Genomic DNA, 21,551 nt, shown 5'->3' with positions numbered 1-21,551 from the left:
CCCAGACTGAAAGGACCTCTAGTTGACGTCCAGCCAGATGTTACATATTCCCCCCTTCACGACCGTTAAAGTCCAGGGAGACTTTGGCGGGCGATGATCAGGCAGGTCATGAAGTCTGGATGGCAGGTGTATCTTAATTGTCTGCAGCGTTCTGTCAAACAGGCAAAGGGTGATTTGAATGAGATTGGGCTCTGGCTCTGCCTGGGTGTGCTGCCTTCCACGGTTCCATTTGAATGTCCAACAGGATGACAGCTGTGCACCTGTTCGCTGAACTCTTGCATCCCGTTGACTCTTCATTATGGGATGAAGGTTAGGCTGAGAGTAAGGATGTATCCTATTCCTGCGGAGAGGCACAGTACCGTGTCAGTCCAAGATCAGACAACACAAAGGCTGTCTGTAGTGGGCATCCGAGCGAGTCTCTGGAGTACAGTGTTGAAGGCTTTGACATCAACTAGTTGGGTCCCCCCTTACGCAATCCTCATTTTCAGTTCAGGGTTTACAATGAAGTGATGGTCCCTGAAGAAAGTTGGGATTTCCACCTTGATGTGGTATTACTCACTGGGAAGGTGATCAAGTACCAGGTCATCAATGTGGAGAATCACATCCTTTGGAGTTTGAATCCACTTTGTCTGGTTGTGCAGACTGATGTGGGTGGTTTGTAGGTTAACGTGTTTGTGTAGGCTGGGGTGTTGAACAGCCATCAGTCACCTACGAGTGTTAGTGGCATCGGCTAGTGGTTTAACCGAAGCGGAGCACTGGGAGTCGATCTTCATGGGCTGCAGCCCACAGATGTCATCAGTGTTGTCCCGAGGAGAAGGAATGTTTGGGCTGAGATAGTGAATGTCTTTAGTGAAGCTGCACCTGCGCGGGTTTGATGCAAGATGCAGCTGTTGTTTGGTGGTGAGGCAGTAAGGAGGCGGTTTGGTCTAGTTGGAACTAGTCCCCCCTTTTCTGTTATGCCTCAATGTTTAGTGTGTTGGTTGTGTTATGATGGACCCATCTGAAGATTGTTTCTTTCTGCTCCCTGTCCATCCTGGTCTGGTATGCAACAGCAGAGATTTGTCCACAATCTGATGGGGTCCTGTCCAGCGTGGCAGAACTTCCTTTGACAGTCACTGGTGAGTTGTGTGAAGTGGCTGTGCAAAGCTGTTGTACCAAACATCGTCATCCACGTCCAGTTCCTCTCATGATGACTTCCAGTCGTAGTATGCCTTCTAGCCCTCAGCCATCTTCTGTAGCTGTTCCCGGGCGGAAGCGAAGGGTTCCAGATGCTTGTGAAGTTCATTGGGATTCTGGTGAGTGGTGTTGGCTGTGATGAGATTGGAATCCCAAGGTTGGTACAACAGGTGTACTGGCAGTGTCATCTGCCGTCCCGTCAATGGTTTGAAGGGAGACATACCAGTAAATTAATTTGGGGTCGATCTGATAGACATAACACTAAAGGGGAGTTTCCGATCCCAGTCCATCTGATTTGCTGAGACACATTTCTTTGACATGCTAGCCACAGTCTGCTTGGTTCTTTCACTTGGTCCGATGAGGAGGGATGATGCTGATGTGGAGTTGGGCGTGTGCGCCTAGGGATTTCCACACATCTTTAATAATTTCAGCGGTGAAATGGGTACCTCTATCTGAGTTGACTCTCAGTGGCAGTTCGAACCTGGCAAAGATGTGGATCATGTGTAGAGGTGCTGTGTTTTGAGCAGTGTCATTGGGTGCTGGGAGGCTCGACCCACTGTGTGAATTGGCAAATGACCATGAGTAAATGTTTGTTGCCCCTCGTCGACCTGGGTAGCAGTTTACCCAGCCTAAAAGTCTTAAAGTCTGACCAAAATTAGCACCTGTTCTTTGCAGTGGTGCTCTGTGGTTTGGGTTAGCCGATTGTAGTTAGCAGCAAACCAGGCATCCTTTGATGCATTCTGCTAAGTCCTGCTGCATCCAGGGCCAGTATGCCACCTGTTTCAGTGGTTTGTACGTGGCTCTTGCAACTTGGTGTCTGGCACATGCTGTGTCATGCGCATACATCTGTAGGACCCCCCTATGTCAATGAAGAACCACAAGCTTAGGTGTAGTGCGGTCGTCAGGGACATATAAGAGGATGTTGTGTTGTATATGCAGCAGGTGTTCCATGTCATTAAGACATTTAAGGGCTGGTGTAGCAATGAGGTCAGAGTTCATGATAGGGCAGGTGGAGGGGTCTGAGAGGTGGTTGACATAGCTTGTATGGTGGTGTCGGAGTCATGTGATGCAGCTATGTCCTTTTTAAGCTATGTGGAGCCATTGTAAATGGCTGTGTGATGGGCACTGTGGTAGTGGGCATGTGTTGGCCGCAGGACAGTGCAATCACAGTTGGGCGGGTGGGTGGATTGTTTGTAATGTGCACAACAGTGAACTTGAACTTTTGGTCTGAGACGATGTTCTCGCGACTGGCTGCTGGGTAATCCATAACTTTGTGACTTGGCAATGTACTTCAGATGATTTTCTGAGTGAAAAGGTAGAAGTTCTCTCACCTGAGCCCAAATTTTTACTTTTTAAAGTCTGTTAAAGGCTCAAAACTATCTAACAAGTCTTTGCCAATGAAAAGAGGATATGTGTCCACTGGTGAGATTTACACAGGGTGTAGAAGTCTCATAGGACCGATGGTCAGGTGGATGGAAAGCACCTGTTGCAGTTTGGCTGTGAGACTGCATATTCAGCATACACCTTTGTGGGTTGAGGGTCAGATCTTGTGCTTCATCTTTGTTCTGGAGTCTTGTGAAAAGCTGGAATGACATCAGCATTAGATCAGCTCCAGTGTTGGCGAGGGTTTCCAATCTGACCTTGTGTTTCACGGTGGTTGCTAAATAGAGTCTTTCAGCTACTCCTCTCTCATTCAGGTTTTCCAGGGCCTTAGTACCAGGTTTTGTGTGGTAACTGGAAGGCAGTTAAGGCTGGTCTTCAGTGATTCTGTAGGGAAACAGATGTCTAACACAGCACTTTTCTGGTACCTGCTGAATCTGACTGGTTGATGTTTGAAATACAGTTTGTGTGCCAAAGTCTCTGATTTTTGCGATGACTGGATCGATGGTAACGTGATGAGTGGCAGAGATTTAAGTGTTGCTTGCAGGAGGGTTTTCTGGAAAGTTCTTGCTGTATTCCAGTGCTGCTGCTAGTGATAAATAGTTCGGTTAATCCTCGCGGTTCTCCTTGTGAGGCCTCCTTTTGGATTTGACTTCTTCACTATTTTCAAAATCTCTGCTGACTCAGATGTGTATGTGTCGCTTTGCTTTTGTGACAGTTCAGACTTAGCTTTGTTCACTGTGTGTCGAACCTGGTCCATCTGTTGACTGTTTGGAATTCTTATTCTGACAGGTGCAGGATGGTTTCCATGGACGCTGTCCTCTGGCTGTCTGATGATCTTGGCTGTGAAGTCCTTCGATCCTCTTGGCTCTCTGCTGAAATGTCCTTCACTGTGGCGCTGTTGTTCGCCCTCCAGTGGCCGTTTTGGGGTAATTTTCAGAGAAAGAAAGGATGACAGTCTTTTCAGAGGTGGCTTTTGTTTACCGTAGGCTTTATGGATAAAGTCCTGCAGCTGTCTGGATGTCGTCAGGTGAGGGTAGGCCATAAATCCTAAGTGTTGCATTACGGTAAAATAAAGCTTTGCAGGGGGAGGATCTTGATGTTTCCTCCATTCTTGGCTCGTTTTGTGAGCTGGAGTAGACTGAAAGTCAGTTGTAGTAGTAGGCCTGTGGAGTTTCATTTCTGCTTTGTTTTAAGTCCATTGCAGCGATTAGTCCTCATCGTGATTCTGGATCTGAAAACTCTTCTATCAAGGCCATTTGCAGCTCCTTATAATCCAACTTGACACTTTCTGACTGCCGGTCCAGGAAGCTCCTCACCTAATGGCTGGAAGTAATCCATAGCAGATACAGCTGGTCTCTCGTGGTTACATTCGGCAGCGTGTGCACATAAAAGTCAATGTTCTGCAGGTAAGCGTGGATGTCATGGACACCTGCAGTGTTTGGACTAAATGTTGGACTGTTTCTAGCCAGCTTGTCAAGGTCTTTGGGCCACGCCGTGTGTCTGTAGACATTGTTGGGAAAGGTGTTGGCCCCACCCCCCTTGTGTTCTTGTGAAAGGGTTGTGGACGCTGGCTGGCAAAGTTCTTAACAGTGGGCTCTCACCCCCCTCTTTTTCAGCAGGAAACTTTGGTGGGGGAGTACAGAGACACTGATTGGATGAGAGGAGAATGATGCTTTCTCTCTCAATGGTTCAGCTTGCATTCTGAAACCATATAAAAGTTCTTTTTGGACGGAATCACGTTCGTCCTTAGGTTGGTGATGTTGCTGAACAAGAACTTGAATTTCAGCTTGAGCAGCTTGCAGGTGGTTTTCGTAGGCCTTGGCATCACGTTTTTTCTGTTCTGCCTTGGCTCTTACCAGAAGACTTTCGGCCTGCAGGAGCTTTCCCAGCTCCTCTTTGGCGGTCTTTTCCTGCTGCTCTCTGTGCTCGGTGTCTGTGTGGAGTTGCGAGATGGCCTTGTGAAGTTGTCCCGCCTCATTCTTTATCCTCTTGTGTTCCTCCTCAATCAGCTGATGCTGATCCTTGGATTCCTGTGTCAGCCGATCTAGACGAGTCTGCGCGTCCTCCTGATTCCTCCAGGCTTCTTTTGCTTGGAGCTTTAGCGTTGCTGCATCCTTTTCCAGGTGGGCGACGTTCCTTTCGTCCCGCCTTAGCTGGATGATGAGGTTGTGAGCGATGGCACCTGTGATCCTTGCCATCTCCTTGTGGCTGTAGCTCTGTGTTGAATCACGGGCTATGATCTCGTCCAGGTTGCCATCCCGTTGCTCTCGGTCTCGGCGCTGCAGATCATTGGCGACATTGGGCAGGAGGTCAGATGTCAGATCGTTGAGCCATGCCTCCAGCTGGTCACAGTGGTTGGCAGGGCTGGGTGATCTGGACACGTTGGCGCACTGGTGGGTGACAAAACACAAAGAGCCAATACAAGTCCGCAGAATTTTAACGAGCTAAAATAAATAAATAAAAATATGGGGTATGTGGGTCTAACTGACGTGATCAGCTAGTGGCACAAATAAAAACTATTATCGGGGCCTTGCTTCGGCGGCGCAGATAATTAGTGTGGGTAAAAAGGGAAAAAGTTTAGCGAATGGACGATGTGTTTTAACCTATTGGTCGCTTCAGACATTTGGTTAATCGGTCGCATTACTAATACATTTTCTCATGGTTTGTGCAGATATGGTCTTTCAGCCCAAAAATAAAAATACGATCAAAATAATTAAAGTTAATTAATTATAATGATAAAATAAAATAAAAAGCAAATAGAAGGTGAGAAAGATAAATTGCTGAAAATAAAACAAATTAAATAAAATGGATAAAAATAAAAGAGATTCAAATAAAAATAAACTGAAAAGAAAATAAGAAAGCCAAACAGACAAAGTCAGAAGGCTGAGAAATGAAAAGGATGTGAGAGGAAAATAGGGATGAGAAGGGGATCCCTGTTTTAGCTTAGCAGGTTCTCTACCCTAGATTTAATGACAGGGCCTTACAGGGAGAGGGCACTATGAAGTCATGCGAGCTAGGGGAGTGGCTTAGCTAGAGTGGCTGGGCTAGGCCCAACTTGCGAGGGACAGGGGGCTTATCCTATTGCACCAGTTAAAACATAAATGAATTCACTGAGAATGGGACTTATGGGGCTAGATTCTATTCACAGTAAAGAATTAATTCAATTAAAATTTAAAATAAATCAAACTGCATTAAATTTAAATTTAAACTTAATTAAAATACAATCTCTACAATAGAAAAGAAAATAGGAAAGTAAGGAGCGGGAGAGAACAGCAAAAATGAAATAAAATAAATCAAAATAAAATAAAAATTAAATAAAGAAATAATAACTTAATAAAGGCATAGCAATATTAATTATTATTTATAATTTAAGACCATAACATTCACTATGTAGGAAATAAAACTACAAAGTAGTAGAATAACCTAGTTATCAAAGTAAGGTCAAAAATCCCAGTTTGACTCCTGTCATACACTCCCAAAAGAGTTTATGAGAGGACCAAACGAGCTTTCCCCACCAGATGGCGATATTTCGCCCAACAAACAAAGAAAGCGGAAGTCAGGCGTAAAGTGAGAGAGAAGGAGAAGTGTTAGACACTCAAGACTGACATCTAGTGTTAGAACTAGGTAGTACGCTTTAAACTGACAAAGATTCGCTTCCATACAATAATTACATCGGCGACCGCTGCGTTGCTAAGACGACGGATGTAATTTGAGCTGTGTTCGTCCGGTGCCAGTTTTGGCTTACGTTACCGGGACACACAATAAATAAAAGTCTAACGGGCTTTCTTCTCCGTTGACATAAGTTACTTGATCAAGGTTTATCTCCTTTAAAATTGAAAAGTCTTACCCTCGGGGCTTACAATTTTAAAAATCCACGTACGTGAATAAAAATGGAAACATACAAATAGACAGCTTCTCTAATTGTAATAATTTCCTGGAGATTTAACAAAAAGGCCTTATCAGATGGGAGTACTCACTCGACCACCGCTTCGCTCTAAATAAAGGAATTATACTCTTTATTAGGCGGAATCAGACGGTAATGCGGTTACCTTAAAGACTGCAGTTAACTATACATAACAGGGGCGCTAGTCTGTTATGTCCTGAAAATGATACAGGAAATTACATTTTCATTCATACCAATATAAGAACGAACACAGTTAAAGCTGATAGTTCTGTTCATTCACACAATGCAAAACACATTTGACCTGTTAACTGTTTTTGCTCAGAAATAATGTTTAAATCTGCCCGCGCTTTCTCCACCATTAATATGTAGCGAATCAGCGGGAGGAGGAGAACGGCGTTATTTAAAACACCATAAACCTCCAACCGAAACACTACGGGAATTTAAGGGAATTTGGGAAATTCCCATATTTAGCTCAAATGGAATAATAAGTATAATTAACTGTAATTAATTATACAAATTATTAAGATTTTAAACTGATTTAGCAGAATAATAATAACAATTAATGAATGTATTGTCCAGCAAATACTCATAATTGTACATTTAAGAAGTTAATTCTGTGGCCTTTAGAAAATAACATTCTTACTGCTATAAAGTATTTTTAAGCATGTAACTTTAAGATCTTAATGGCAGATAAAGTGACATTTATTTCATGAGCATTAAACACAGAAACAATTCAATTGGGAAATGCAAAACCGGTTTATTAAACTACGTTACACTACAAAAACACACAAGACTAACTATACATACAAACAAGAAACATATGAAAGAGAAAGAATGGAAAATTAAGAGAGAGAGAGAGAGTAAAGGAAGGGCAATATCACTATAGACTTAACTTCTGCACAAATCATCAGAACTCTACGAATCACCTTAATTAAAAGGGGCAATAACTTTTACAGCGAATGAACAAGCGATACTTGCGTTTGGCTTTTGTGAGGCACGTGTGTACATCCAGCTGTATGGGCGCGTATGCGAGGAAGAGAGTTCCTGAGTTTGTGGTCACGTGACGGAGTCCTTGGAGGTGTCCGTAGGAGTTGTTCCTTTTTGGGTTAATCCGTCGGTCTGGTTAATCTGTGGCGATTAATTTGTCCAATTTGTTAAAGTTTGTCCAAGTGTCAGGGTGCCCGTGAAAATAGAAGGATAGGGGTCCCACAGCAGGAAGCTGAGCTGGGAGCTGAGCTGGGAGCTCAGCTCCACGCCGGGAACGGCGTGTCGTCGAGAACTGTAGGCCAACTGTGTGCTGATGAGCATCGATGAATTGGGGTGCGGGCCTCTTAACCTGAGTTTAGACCAACCCCTTGAAGTTCAGATGACCAATCCGAAAGGGTGTTGATAGAGTAGGAAAACTTTGTCTTTGTTTTACCAGACTCATTTGCATAGATGGACTATGCTAAAGATTTTGTTAAATAATAATTTTGATTAATATTTAACAAGTTTGATATCAGTCATGGTCAGATGATGCACATCGTTGATCAGGAAAGGAAAAGCGGATTATTAAGAGTGTAAACAAGGTATGGTTTGAAACACACATCAAATAGTAATCTCATGAATGTGAATTATGAGACATGCTAAAATGAACAAAGCATCCCTATAGTGTTACAAGAAAGTGGTTCATTACAGATACAAACATGCAATACAAGCATATATAATATATACAATTTAAACCAATTTATTTTGGTCTTAGCTGTGATCTTAGACAGACACATTTTTGTGTCATGGCTGCTTCGTCTCTGCTCACGGTTTGAAGTTTGCTTTGAGGTGTTAATTTGCTTAGATTGGCAAAATAAAACAGCCAGAGACAGTCAATAGGTCTGGAAATGTGTGTTATCAGGAGATTAGGATCTTCTGATGAAAGTGTCCGAGCAGACCTGGTGACAAAACTCAATCTAGGGTCACAGCATGAAACCGTTAACGACCCAGACTGAAAGGACCTCTAGTTGACGTCCAGCCAGATGTTACAGTTTTGTTTTAAGTTGCCACCCAGTTTTAGTTTAACGCCTTACAGAAAAACGATCTTCTTTAAATAAACATAAAATATCAAATGAAAGAACAGACCCTCCTGGTTTATCCTAACTTTATTTGTTCACCCCTTCAATTTTCAGCTAAAAGCGGAGATAATTCCATTTTTGGGAAGAACTTTTGTAAGAGAGATCAGATTCAGAGCCTTTTACACAGTGTTTTTAGTGTTGAGTGAATGCGTCAGTGTTTAAGTTGGGTAAGATCGCAACACAGTGGATAGCGGAAATATGAATTTGAGGTAGAAACTCCTCAGAGAACGTTTTCTCTTTATTGACGAGATGACTCAACAATATTTATTGACATTTATCTGGATATTGCTATTAATTGTGCAATTGTAGACAAATTAAAAATATGATTATAGACTGTGGTGTTTATTTTCATAAATCAGTACTCGGCAACAGTGGCGCAGTGAAACTTATGTAATGCGGTCTAAACCGTGGGTTTACCGGGGTATTTTATCACAGCTTAGAACGCGTTTCAACCAATCAGAATAAAGAGTTTTTGTTATTTAAAGAGTGCATTAGTAATATGCACCTATAAATGGCACGACAACGCGGGTTTGCTTATCACATAAATGAATGTGCAACAGCACAAAAACGCTTTTAAATATGAAAGATTAAAGGATTGAATGTAAAATATTATTATTGAGTCTCTTGGACATAAATGATGACTAATTATGAGACGTTAGAAGGTGCAAAGAGCTGCTTCACCTGTAGCATGGTAAGTAAATAAATGCTTTGCTTTAAACAAATGCATCTGTTTTTTAATGTTTTTAAATGCTACGGATTTATTGTACATTATGACACTGTACCTGTGGATATGGTAAGATGAGAAACATTTTAAGTAATGCTTTGTAAAAAAAATCCCATGGTGCTGTTATAATGCTGAAAGGCAGGAGTGGGGAACCCTGGGTCCTGGAGGGCCCACTGTCCTGCAGAGTTTACTTCCAACCCTAATTAAACATACCTGCATTTCACTTCCAAGTAATCCTGAAGACTTAAATTAGATGTTTCAGGTGTGTTTAATAAGGGTTGGAACAAAACTCTGCAGGACAATGGCCCTCCAGGACCAGGGTTCCCCACCCCTGCTGAAAGGCTTCGGCTCTCTGCACGTTCGTAAATCCTTTATCTCTTTTTTGTATTTTTAGAGAACAAACCTTTTCTTGCATATTTGCAAATTATTTTATGAGATTACATTGATTATGTAGGATATCAATACATTTACAGCAATGAAAAGCCTGCTATTTGTCTGCTATGACTGAAAGAAAAAGGCTTTTAAAAGGTTTTAATTCAAAAAATTAAAATTTCAATAAAAATGAAAACAACACATTTTTAACATTATTCTTAAACTGTGGTCTTCTTCCTCCGCTTATTTTTTCAGTTTACAAGGTCCGTCATCTAAATGGGGATTACCACAGCGCCAGTACAACTGGCTTTCGAAGGGGATGAGAGCTGAGACTCTCATTGGTTTATTGCACGTTACGCCCAAAACAAACCCATTACTCAATAGGAAAATATGAACAACCCTTTTCGACCGTGAGCTCGGCGCACAAACCATTTTTCCGTCGATGAATTAGCAAAAGTGGCATAGGACACGCCCATTTAGACCATGCGCGTAAGCTTAAGACGATGCGCTTAGATCTGCAGCACTTTACTCCTGCAGATGAACTGTTCTTGAAAGAAAAAAATGGGGTCCCTGAGAGCATGGTGGGTGGACAGCATCTGCATATCTGAATTAACAGTAGTACAAGGAATAATTGTGTAAAATAATATATGTTACACATATTCTTGACCAATCATTATTACATGACATGTTACTCAAAACGTTTTTGATGGCAAATTATGTGTGCGTTAGATCCACAAGTCGTCATGTTAAACCCTGGGAGTATGAGAGATTTGAAACCACTGGTTTATTATCACACTGTTAAAAAATTAGCTGTAGTTATGCAGCTGTTTGCCAGTAACTTATGTAGATTTAAATGTATGTTATTTACTGGCAACAGTTTGTTCAAAGTTAAATGAACATTAAACATTAACAAGTCTATGTTTTTACAGAATAAAACTATACAATAACAGCCCCATGCAAAGCATTTTGGGAACCATAAATCCTCATCAACCTTTTTCTGTTGTTTCCTTCATATTTTGGTTCCCAGAATGCAAAGAAGAAGAATGATTGAAGAGGAGTTGGAGCAGCTTAAAAAGACAAGACAGGGCATCCAGGAGGTTGCGGAGCAACTGAGGAGGGATGCAGACAAGATGGCAGAAGAGGCTGAGGGCAAACAAGGCAACAAAATGCAGAGCTAATTGCCAAGTCAAACGCGTTGAGAAGAAGCCACGAGCAGAAGTTGACAGAACTTAAGAGCATGAGCGAAAAAATTGCAACCAAGGCAGCAGAGCTGCGAAGGCTGTAGTGTTCAATAGGTTCAAATATATTTGTTTATTTTTGTTTATTACAAAACAAATGTGAGTTACGCTGTTGCGTATGTATTAAATATAACTGATAATTTAAATTAAATGTTTTATTTAATTTATATAATTGTACAAAATTATTTTCTAGGGTTCAAAATTTATACAGATTTGACATTTTCCCCTCATACTTCTGTTGGAATGGGTACAAAGTTGGCATTGAATTTTATTTGAAATGGTATTAAAAAGTCTTAAAAATTCTTGAATTACAGGGGGTCCCCTATATTAATCATCTTAAAAGCTTTATATTTATTCACTGTTCATGATTGAAAAATTCACTATTAATGAATAAAAATGACACTTTATGATGATAGCTTGGCATTATACACAGCAAAATCACCAGTGTTAAATCTACACTGTTGGTGTTTATATAAGCCCTATTGTATTGCCTTGTCTTTGTCTAGCTTTGTTAAACTGTAGGTCATTGTGATTGGTGAGTTATTAAACATGTTATTTATCCAATGTCATGTTTTTGTTTAAGTTTATGTCAAGTTTAGTGTTTGTATTAATTATGTTTTATTAAAGGGATAGTTCACCCAAAAATGAAAATTCTGTCATCCTTTACCCACCCTCATGTTGCTACAAACCCACGTAGATTTCTTTGTTCTGATGAACACAAAGCAAGATAGTTTGAGAAATGTTTGTTAGCAAACCGTTCGTGGACCCCATTCACTTCCATAGTATTCTTTTCTCATACTGAAGTGAATGGGGTCCATAAATGGTTTTGTTACAAACATTTCTCAAAATATCTTGCTTTGTGTTCATCAGAAAAAAGAAATCTATGTGGGTTTGTAACATGAGGGTGAGTAAATGATGACAGAATTTTCATTTTTGGGTGAACTATTCCTATGAATAAAACTGCACTTGGGTTCTACAATGCTCGCCTCTCAGACATTCATTACAGAAAGCTAGACCGACCATGAACCCAGCAGTTAAACTACTGAGGCTACGCCGGGGCAACTGCCCCATCGAGGATTATGTTAAGGACTTTCTGGAACTGAGCTTTTAGGTAGAATTTAATGATATAGCACTCATAGATATTTTTTCATTTTAGTTTGAGTCATGCTATATCCCATCTGTTGCCACACAATACCTCACACTGGACTTTGTGAAGATACATATACTTTGCTTTGTTGTTGAGTGGCTCTTTCTTCACTGTATGAACTGTGGAGGAGGAGTCACCAAAAGACAATCACATAAAATGATTATTGATTACACAATATAAATTTCCCAATGCTATATCATGAAAACATCTACATGTACTTCCTCATAAACATAATATATTAACATAATCAAGAACAATCAACCCTTACAGAAAAAGCACATGCATTTCACATGTTTTTCACATGTTGTTCACATGTGGTCACATGTGACCACATGTTATCACATGTTATCACATGTGGACAACATGTGCTCACATGTGGACAATTTATGGTCACATGTGGAAAATATGTGCTCACATGTGGACAACATGTGCTCACATGTGGACAATTTATGCTCACATGTGGAAAATATGTGCTCACATGTGGACAATATGTGCTCACATGTGGACAATTTATGCTCACATGTGGAAAATATGTGCTCACATATGGACAATATTACCACGTGTGAACAACATCTCACCACATGTTGCAACATAATAGCGCACATGTGGAACATGTTATAACAAAGCACATGTGAGAAATGTCTTGCAATACTTTCAACATGTGGATCACATGTTACCAAACCACAAGTAGGCTAATGTTTGTGTAAACATCAACTTTTGGCTTTACTGTGCATCAACAAGTGTGATAATGTGTACTTTGGTTCCAATGATAAATTGTATAAATACATTTGAAATCTGCACAAAGGCAATATACACACAAATGTGGTAGCAGATTTTTTTTTTATCTTTATTTTGACAAAATTATCTATTTACAAAAATTGACAATATATTTTTAAAAAGATATTTGGTTGCTGGCAGGTGGCATGTTGTAATAGAATAAGACTTAATATTTGGAGAAGGGTTTGCAGACAATATTGTCAGTCCTACAATTGCAATAAAGGCAATGGAAGCTTATTTGTACAGTGCCATCACCTTGTCATCATCAACCTGGAAAAAAGCCACCCTGTTAGTTACAGGGCATTATCATGGAAAAAATATGCATTAATTGCAATCTTGCATATCCAAGGAACACAGAATTATTTGATGGCTCTGCTGTGCAAATAAGGGGTATATTGATCCGCATTTAACCAATCCCAGTGAGCATGCGCAAGCACACACGCACGCACGCAGGCACACACGCGCACACACTCCTCTTTTTTTCTAGGCGGTTCCAATCTGTTCTGTGTATTCATCTTTATTTACAGTCTATTCTATCTATAAGTCTATAAGTCGACTTCATACGGCGCCAAAAGAACTGACAGGCCGATGACGTCAAAGTATCGCGAAAGCGATTCGAGGAGTCTGCTTTCAAATCGCTCTCGCGGAACTTTGACGTTGTACGTCTGTCAGTTGATCTGGTTAATGTGATTCGCGCTCTTTATCCGTTGCAACTTGCTGAGGTAAATCTAAATAAGACGAGAAAGTTGAACCGTGCTCATTAAATGGATAAAAGAAAACAATGTAAGAGTTGGTTTGGATAAATATGCGAAGGACAATACATGTTAAGTGACCCAAAGACGGTTGGTCTTGTGGACAACGAGGAACAAAACGCCTAAAGGCGGTTGGAAAGCGTTTCCAGCACAAATACTCAACGTGAACGGTAAGTGAATTTCATTTAATTCGTTTATTTAACTTTTATAGGTTTTAAGTCGCCTCATGGTAAACATGTTTATTTGATAAGTCATGTTAAACATGCTACGCAGGCTGCTATTTTTAAATGTTGAGCTAACATAAATGGGAAATATAACAACACGCGCCTCCCACCTTAAACTGAACTCAGACCAGCGCTTGCACAGCAGTCTGACAGGACCGATCTCCGAATTGATACAGGTTATAAAACCACAACTTGTGAGTAAAGTTGTAAAAAAAACAATGTCGTTTGATAGCAACAGTATCTACAACAATGTATTTTTGAGGTGATTCCATTTCTGACAGAAATAGGTTTAAGTTAATCAGGTAACTTGTTTTTAACAAATAAATTTCATTTATTAAAATGGAAAGTCTATAAAATATTTTTATGCTTTCATTTATGTTATTTTATACTCTGCAAGATACTGTTGTATAATCACTTTTGCTTTACTTCAATACAGAGAGCCTTGGGTAAAAAAGGCAGAGTACCAGTGGTTAAAGACACACAAAATGTGGACGTCAAAACAAATGGTATGTTATGCTATAATTGAGAGATATTGTCCTTCAAATTAAATATTTAATACATTTCCGTTGTCATGCTCTCATTTTGTCTCTTTTCTTATATCTTTTCATATATTACTCTCATTTGTCCTCTGTCCTTTTAAATGTGCTTTGGTGTTTTGTAAGGCTACATTTGCTCATGAGGAAGATGATAACGAAGAGGATGAGACTCCTTCAAACCATAAGGTGAATATGCAACCCGGTATCACCCCAAATTAGGTACGTTTACATGCAACCAAATAATCCGTTTGTAATCATATTGATGGCTCAATCGTATTGAAAAGTCATCATGTAAACACCTTAATCAATATGATTGAGGACGATCGGATGCAAATTTGGATAGTATTGAAGTGGTGTACTCCGATCTGTGATCCGATCAACGGGAGAAAAGTATGCATGTAAACGCGTGAATCATAGTATTTTCTAAATCGGATGCAAAAATACATTGTGCACATGCGCTGAACATTTGCTCCAAGTTCACGTATTATATTTACCTCTTATATCACATGATTCTCGTCACAGAAACACGCAACAACAAGGTAATGCATCACGTAACGTTAATGGGGTCACGCGCTGTGCACGCAATGTACTAAATTCTGCAGCGTTTATGTGTACTTTTAAAACATTAGGCTACTTAAAGTAATTAATATAGCGTTGTGCCTTTTAAAAAGTGTGTTTTCATTACCTATATCTGAAAACTTCTTAAGAACAACTTTCTAACTCAGTTTTAACTTTTATCCAGAGATAAAGCGTGAACTCGACGAGAGATGCTGTCCGCAGCGTAGGATTGCCAAGTCCTCTGCTTTTTTTCGAGTTTAGATTTGGGCTACTGTTTAAACTGTCTCCAGCAGTTGTTTTTTCTGCGGGTTAAAGATTAAATTATTTCGTTTTGGGCTGTGAATAGTCATTGGGATGCTTTTGGGCTAGTTTTGAACATCCATTCGGATGGTTTTGATATGCGAGTCTGGCAATCCTTGCGGTGTGCTTGTGCAGACTTTCAGTTCGGATTCTATATAATGTACATGTAAACGAACATTTAAATCAGATTGCAATGTTTAGGGTGCATGTAAACTGTATCGTCGTAACTTTCAATCGTATTAAATTCAGTCGGATTGACAAAATTTTGTGCATGTAAACAGAGCCATTGTGTAATAGACAGTTTGGTCCACTAGAGCAGGGTTTTTTCAAACTGGGGTCCCTCAGGTTGTGGTCTAACTGTACGTTAACACTGCTGCCGACTTGAGCTTCCAAAAAAGCTCAGGCCGCCTGGTCAAGGACATTTGTCAATAAGTATGCGGAAGCTTGTTGACGCTTTGGCCGCTCTGAAGTCTTTGTCACCATGAAATGTTTCTTCGGAATCAGCTAGCGAAGAATGTCTAGGCTATATTCCGATTGGTTGCTGGCGTTTTGCTGCTGCTTGCCGCTGAACCGCGTCATACCTCATTACCATAAAGTTGAGCTTCTTTCAACTTTTTGATTGATGCTCTGGTCGCTCAAAACGCGACGCCGATGGATTTGACGCTCCTTGCAGCTGATAGAAGTCAGCTTTCATTGTAAATGAATGACTTCCGGTAACTTTGGAAGCTCAAGTCGGCGGCTGTGTCAACGTACAGTAAGAGATTCCCCAGCAAATTTCAAGGGAAAAAGACAAATCAAAAATGGTAAACGTATACACAGTAGTAGCAAATTATTTGAGTTTGTAAAAAAATTGCTGAAAACATAATTACAATGTTTCTTTACAAAATATGGATAAACACTTTAGAAAAGCGGTCCCTCGCTAAAACTTTATCATATGGGGTACTAGCTATCATACCGTTTAAAAACTCCTGCACTAGCAATACCTGGGTTTGTAAACAGCTGATAGATGTGCAATTTTTCATAATCATTATTTAAAATACTGCTGACCTCAACACTCCATACACTTCTTTTTCAGATAGTGGATGATTCACACTCAACTGCAAAGCAATGAAAGGTAAGCCAAATAAAACAGAACCTGTTTTGTTTACATTCACTTGCTTAAAGGGATAGTTCACCCAAAAATAAAATTCGGGAAATTGACCCACTCTCCTGTTGTTACAAACTTGCATCATTTATTTGTGCTGATGAACACAAAGGAAGATATTTTGAGTATTGTTTGTAACCAAACTGATCAGAGTAACCAAACTGATCAGAGGCCCCATTGACTTCCATAATAGGAAAAAGAATACTAGAAGTCAATGGGGCCTCTAATTGATTTGGTTACACACATAGACTGTAAAAAAAGATGGACGACGCCTGTTAGCTCTCTTCCATTGGTGAAAAGTGAAGCCGCCAGTGTCTCGATATGGCACTGACATCTTGGGTCTTGAGTCTGCGCAATAGCGATTTCGGGACCAGTCATGCGCAGTAGTGAGCAGGAAAGGAAGCCGCGAAGTCAAAACCCCGCCCTCGCTCTCGTAGAATGCGCATATCACACGATATCACAGCTGTCAATCATGACGTGACACCACCGTTTTTATATCATTAAATAACTAACTAAACACAAACCTATTTTAAAAACAAACATTTGAATTTACATCAGCGTGATAAAAACTACAGTAAATGACAGAAACCAGCTTCGGAAAAAAGATAATTGAAGTGTAATTAATTTTTTTAGTTGGTCTCAAGTCCCATTGAATAACATGGGGAGGCGGGGTTTATGACCTATACTGGGACCAGTCACTGGGGGGCGATCGAGACGTTTTGGCTTCACTTTTCAGGGCTTGTGCGGCACGCTTGGTTACAAACATTACTCAAAATGTCTTCCTTTGTGTTCATCAGAACAAAGAAATGTATCCAGGTTTGTAACAACATTAGAGTGAGTAGATTATGACCATTTTGGGGGGAACTATCCCTTTAATTTAGAGGTGCCCAAACTAGGGCCAATGACCTTTAATTTGGCCAGTCATGACACGTGAGATAAGGAAACATCATTGACGCAGATGTTCATATTTCTAATTAAACAGTTTTTAAAATGCAATTTTTTTTATTTATTTGTGCATTACAAAAATGTAAATTGAAATTAAATGCAAGGAATTAAAATGAAATAAAAAACATTTATTTTTTATGTACATAGATACTTGAAGGTGTGCATCACGAAACTCAACGAACTCAGGTACCCTGCACTATAGGCTAATAATGGGGAGGTCGAGGGAGTGGCACACAGACAAAGGAAAATGTAAAAATGATTGGCAAAATTATTTTCTCAGTTACCTTTGAAAATAAAACTGTATTAGTTATGCATAAACAGTAGTGCTGTGTTCAAAATATCGATACAAAGATACATCGTCATGAACGCCTGACGATGCGCGCATATATACCTCACCTTCCGTATCGATTCAGATGCACTTTTGAAAGTAGCATGACGAATCGCTGTTGATCGAAAATACGCATATGACTCGCGGAATATGTAGAGTTAAAGTTAAAGGGCGCACGCGTCTGCACAACTTGCAAACTTCTATTAAATACAGTAGTATTAGGTTTGACTGCATGTGTATACATTTATTCATAGATATAGAATAATTAAATGAGAGACAAATATAATGCTTAGAGTAAGGTACTATATTTGTAAATCTGCTTTAAAAAAAACATTATTTAAGTATTACTTAAAGTATTTCTACGAATTACCCCAAAAGCTAATAAATGAATGTCAAAAACACAACAGTTACAACACTGCTTATTCAATGTATAATAAACAGATAATAATAATAATAATGTCACTAAATTCTGAACAAAATGTAATTCAAAATATTATTGTATCGTGAAGTGCATCGTATCGTGGCCTTGTATTGGGATATGTATCGTATCGGGAAATTGTTGGCATCAAAGTAATGTTTGCTTATTTATTTTTTAAATATTAGAAATTTATAAATTAGGAGAATCATGGCAACTTCAATTTTAATATATAACACAGCAATATTTACTTTAAATTCTCGGCTCTTAGTCAGGTTGGATTTTTGGCCCTTGGTAGAAAAAAGTTTGGGCACCCCTGCTTTAATGTGCAAAAAAGTATATTTTAGACAGGCAGTAAAAGTTAAGAGAAAACAAAACACAATTCTTTGTTTGTCTCTTAGTTGTCCTGAGCAAAATTAAAGAAGCATAGGTTTTGGCCTTATTACTTTCAGGGCAACAAAAGATTCTACAAAGTTCTCCAGGCCTTTAAGGGCAAAGTGCACCCTTACAAGAAAATTCTGTTGTCATTTACTCACCCTTGTGTCGTTTCAATTCTATACACTTATGTTACTCTGTGGAACACAAAGAAAGGTATAAGAAAGGTAAAATATTTTTCCAAGGTGGGCTGGCCTGTTAATATAGGATTATGTTTTTTTTATCTTTACAGAACACATCTGTCACTAAATTGAACCCAGTCACCTTGGATTATGCCCAAAAGTGTGAGAATTACAAGAAACGCACCAGAACTGTGATGGACTCCATTTCCACCTTAGAAAAAATGACAACATGCTCCGTCACAGGGAAAAAAGGGACCACTGGTGAACAAAGACAGAGTCCTGACAGAGAAAGTGAAGCTAGTAATAGGTAAGGATGTTACAATATTGTGAGTTTTGGGCAAATTATAGTTTACCAACTTGTTTACACAAATATTATTCCTTTTAACTATTACATTCCTATTCTAATGTTGCTTTTCCATTGCATAGTACCCCACGGTTTGGTTTGGTTTAGTTTGGGTTGGGTCAGCTTACTTTTGGGAGCTTTTCCATTGGGTGCAGTACATAGTACCCAATACTTTTTTTCGTACTACCTCAGTTGGGGTTCAAAGCGACCCGAGCTGATACCAAACGTGACGCGAAAACACTGTAGATCACTGATTGGTCTGAGAAAATCGCGTCATCCTATAATGTAGATTAGCTTTACCTGTGCTAGCTTGCGCTGTCTCGAGCAAACATGTTGTCATCTGTGCTCTGCTATAAGTTCCCAAACTCCCTTTTAGCTATGAAAAACATCCACAAGTTGAGAATCAGGAACACCATAACAGTTTTTTCCAAACTTGCAGTTTTTGGCAGAACATTCACATCGAGCACTTCAGCATTATATGCTTAAATGCAACTTCATTGAAGCTCAGCGGGGCGCCGTCGACTGACGCCGCGGTGTTTGAACAGAAACTGTCATGTGAGACAGATGTAATGTTAGTGATAAACGCGATGTGCAAACATCTATTTGTGGTGGCCAATTTTAATTTTGTGGCGGACTGAGAAAATAATAAATGTATGAAAATGTACAATGACACTCTCACTTGTATGATGTCACAGCAGTATGCAGCGCAAATATAATGACACCCCTATAATCCCTCCCACTAGGAAGTGATACTAAACTCGATGGAAAAGCTAACCACACCAAAGGTGAGCTGACCCGACCCAAACTAAACTAAACCGTGGGGTAATATGCAATGGAAAAGCGCCATAAGTGCAGAGTAAGATCATACACCAATACAAATAACAATACTTACTAGGGTTGGGTATCAAGAATCAGTTTCATTTTAGAACCGATTGAAACTTTAAAGAACCGGGGATTCGTTACGATGCACGCATTTTGATTCTTTTGATCGATTCCTGACTTCATGCATTCTCGCATGGCAAAACAGTAGTGAGCATTTTATTGTTGTATCTACCTGTATATGCCAGGACCTGCGACAAGAACAGGTGTTTCATTATGCACATGCATAGTTCATCATAATCAATATTTAAAAGTTGTAATGCTAACCAAATGCTGCCATAACCACAAAAAATAAATAAACCCACACGATCATGGTTTCATAATCGATCGTCGATGCCACATTCGAGTGGCCATTCCTACAAAGACCATACAACTAAAAACAGCTAATCCTGAAATTCAAAAAGAAAAAGTAAATGCTATCAAGAGAGACTGATGCTTGTACTGCTCTAATCTTCTTTTTTTTTATTATCCTAAAACAGGGAGCCTGCTGGAAGAGAATCTGAGGACTGATGCACATATAACAATGGACATGCATAAAGACACATATCTCTCTCTCTCTCTCTCTCTCTCTCTCTCTCTCTCTCTCTCTCTCTCTCACACACACACACACACACACACACTCAGATATACAGTTGTTGTTGTTGTATGGACAGCATTTTATTGATACTTGTTTTTTATGAATATGTTTGGATACTTGTTAAAATTTGCTGTATGTTTGCAAATAAATTCTCCATTTGAATCAGTTTTTCTTTACAGTAAAATGTGTCTTATGTCAAAGTCACATCATGGTGCCTTTATTTTATATCACCGACATCTTAGCAAGATTATAGCTTACCCTTGGGGTCAAATGGTGAGTTTGAGTCCTGGGTTATGATAAGAAAATGTATGGCCTACTTTATATACTTTAACTCTCAAGTTCACATGTGAAACAATACGTGATCACATGAGACCCATGTGATCACATGTGCATAATGTGATGACAATTTTTTGTTTCACATGGGAATTTGCATGTGTTTAACATGTGATCCCATGTGCTTCACATGGAAATTCACATGTGCATAATGTGATGACAATTTTTTGTTTCACATGGGAATTTGCATGTGTTTAACATGTGATCCCATGTGCTTCACATGGAAATTCACATGTGATTCACACAAAAGTGTTCCAAAAGCACACATTTCCCATGTGCAAAACACATGTTCTGCATGTGATTCTAACATGTTTTCATGTGTCACATGTGATTTTAACATGTTTTCACACAATAAATTTCACATGTGAAATATGTGCTTTTGGAACATTTTTGTGTGAATCCCATGTGAAACACATGTGATCACATGTGCATAATGTGGTGACCATTTTTTTTACATGTGCCACATGTGATCCACTAATTTCACATGTGTTTCACATGGGATTCACACAAAAATGTTCCAAAAGCACACATTTCACATGTGAAATTGAAAGGGAATTTGCATGTGTTTCACATGTGAATTTGCATGTGCTTCACATGTGAGCCCATGTGTTTCACATGTGATTTGCATGTGTTTCACATGTGATTTGCATGTGTTTCACATGTGAATTTGCATGTGTTTCACATGTGATTTGCATGTGTTTCACATGTGAAATTGAAAGGGAATTTGCATGTGTTTCACATGTGATTTGCATGTGTTTCACATGTGAAATTGAAAGGGAATTTGCATGTGTTTCACATGTGAATTTGCATGTGCTTCACATGGGAATTTGCATG

The 21,551-nt window shown here is 39.5% G+C and overlaps 1 protein-coding gene and 1 long non-coding RNA gene across 2 annotated transcripts in view; both read left to right on the top strand.

The window, feature by feature from the left end:
• LOC135778864 (high choriolytic enzyme 1-like) overlaps nt 1–21,551 on the top strand; it is a 105,897-nt gene that overhangs the window by 32,990 nt on the left and 51,356 nt on the right. The window lies entirely within an intron of this gene.
• LOC135778948 (uncharacterized) lies at nt 14,044–20,415 on the top strand. The gene is made up of 7 exons (XR_010544665.2): nt 14,044–14,104; nt 14,239–14,308; nt 14,465–14,524; nt 16,272–16,310; nt 17,433–17,471; nt 18,696–18,892; nt 20,287–20,415. It is a non-coding gene; the product is annotated as an uncharacterized lncRNA (long non-coding RNA).

The sequence above is a fragment of the Paramisgurnus dabryanus genome, chromosome 2 (assembly GCF_030506205.2).
Source record: "Paramisgurnus dabryanus chromosome 2, PD_genome_1.1, whole genome shotgun sequence".
NCBI classification, from domain to species: domain Eukaryota; kingdom Metazoa; phylum Chordata; class Actinopteri; order Cypriniformes; family Cobitidae; genus Paramisgurnus; species Paramisgurnus dabryanus.
The sequence above is the reverse complement of the archived record's forward strand: the minus strand, read 5'-3'. Positions and strand labels throughout refer to the sequence as shown.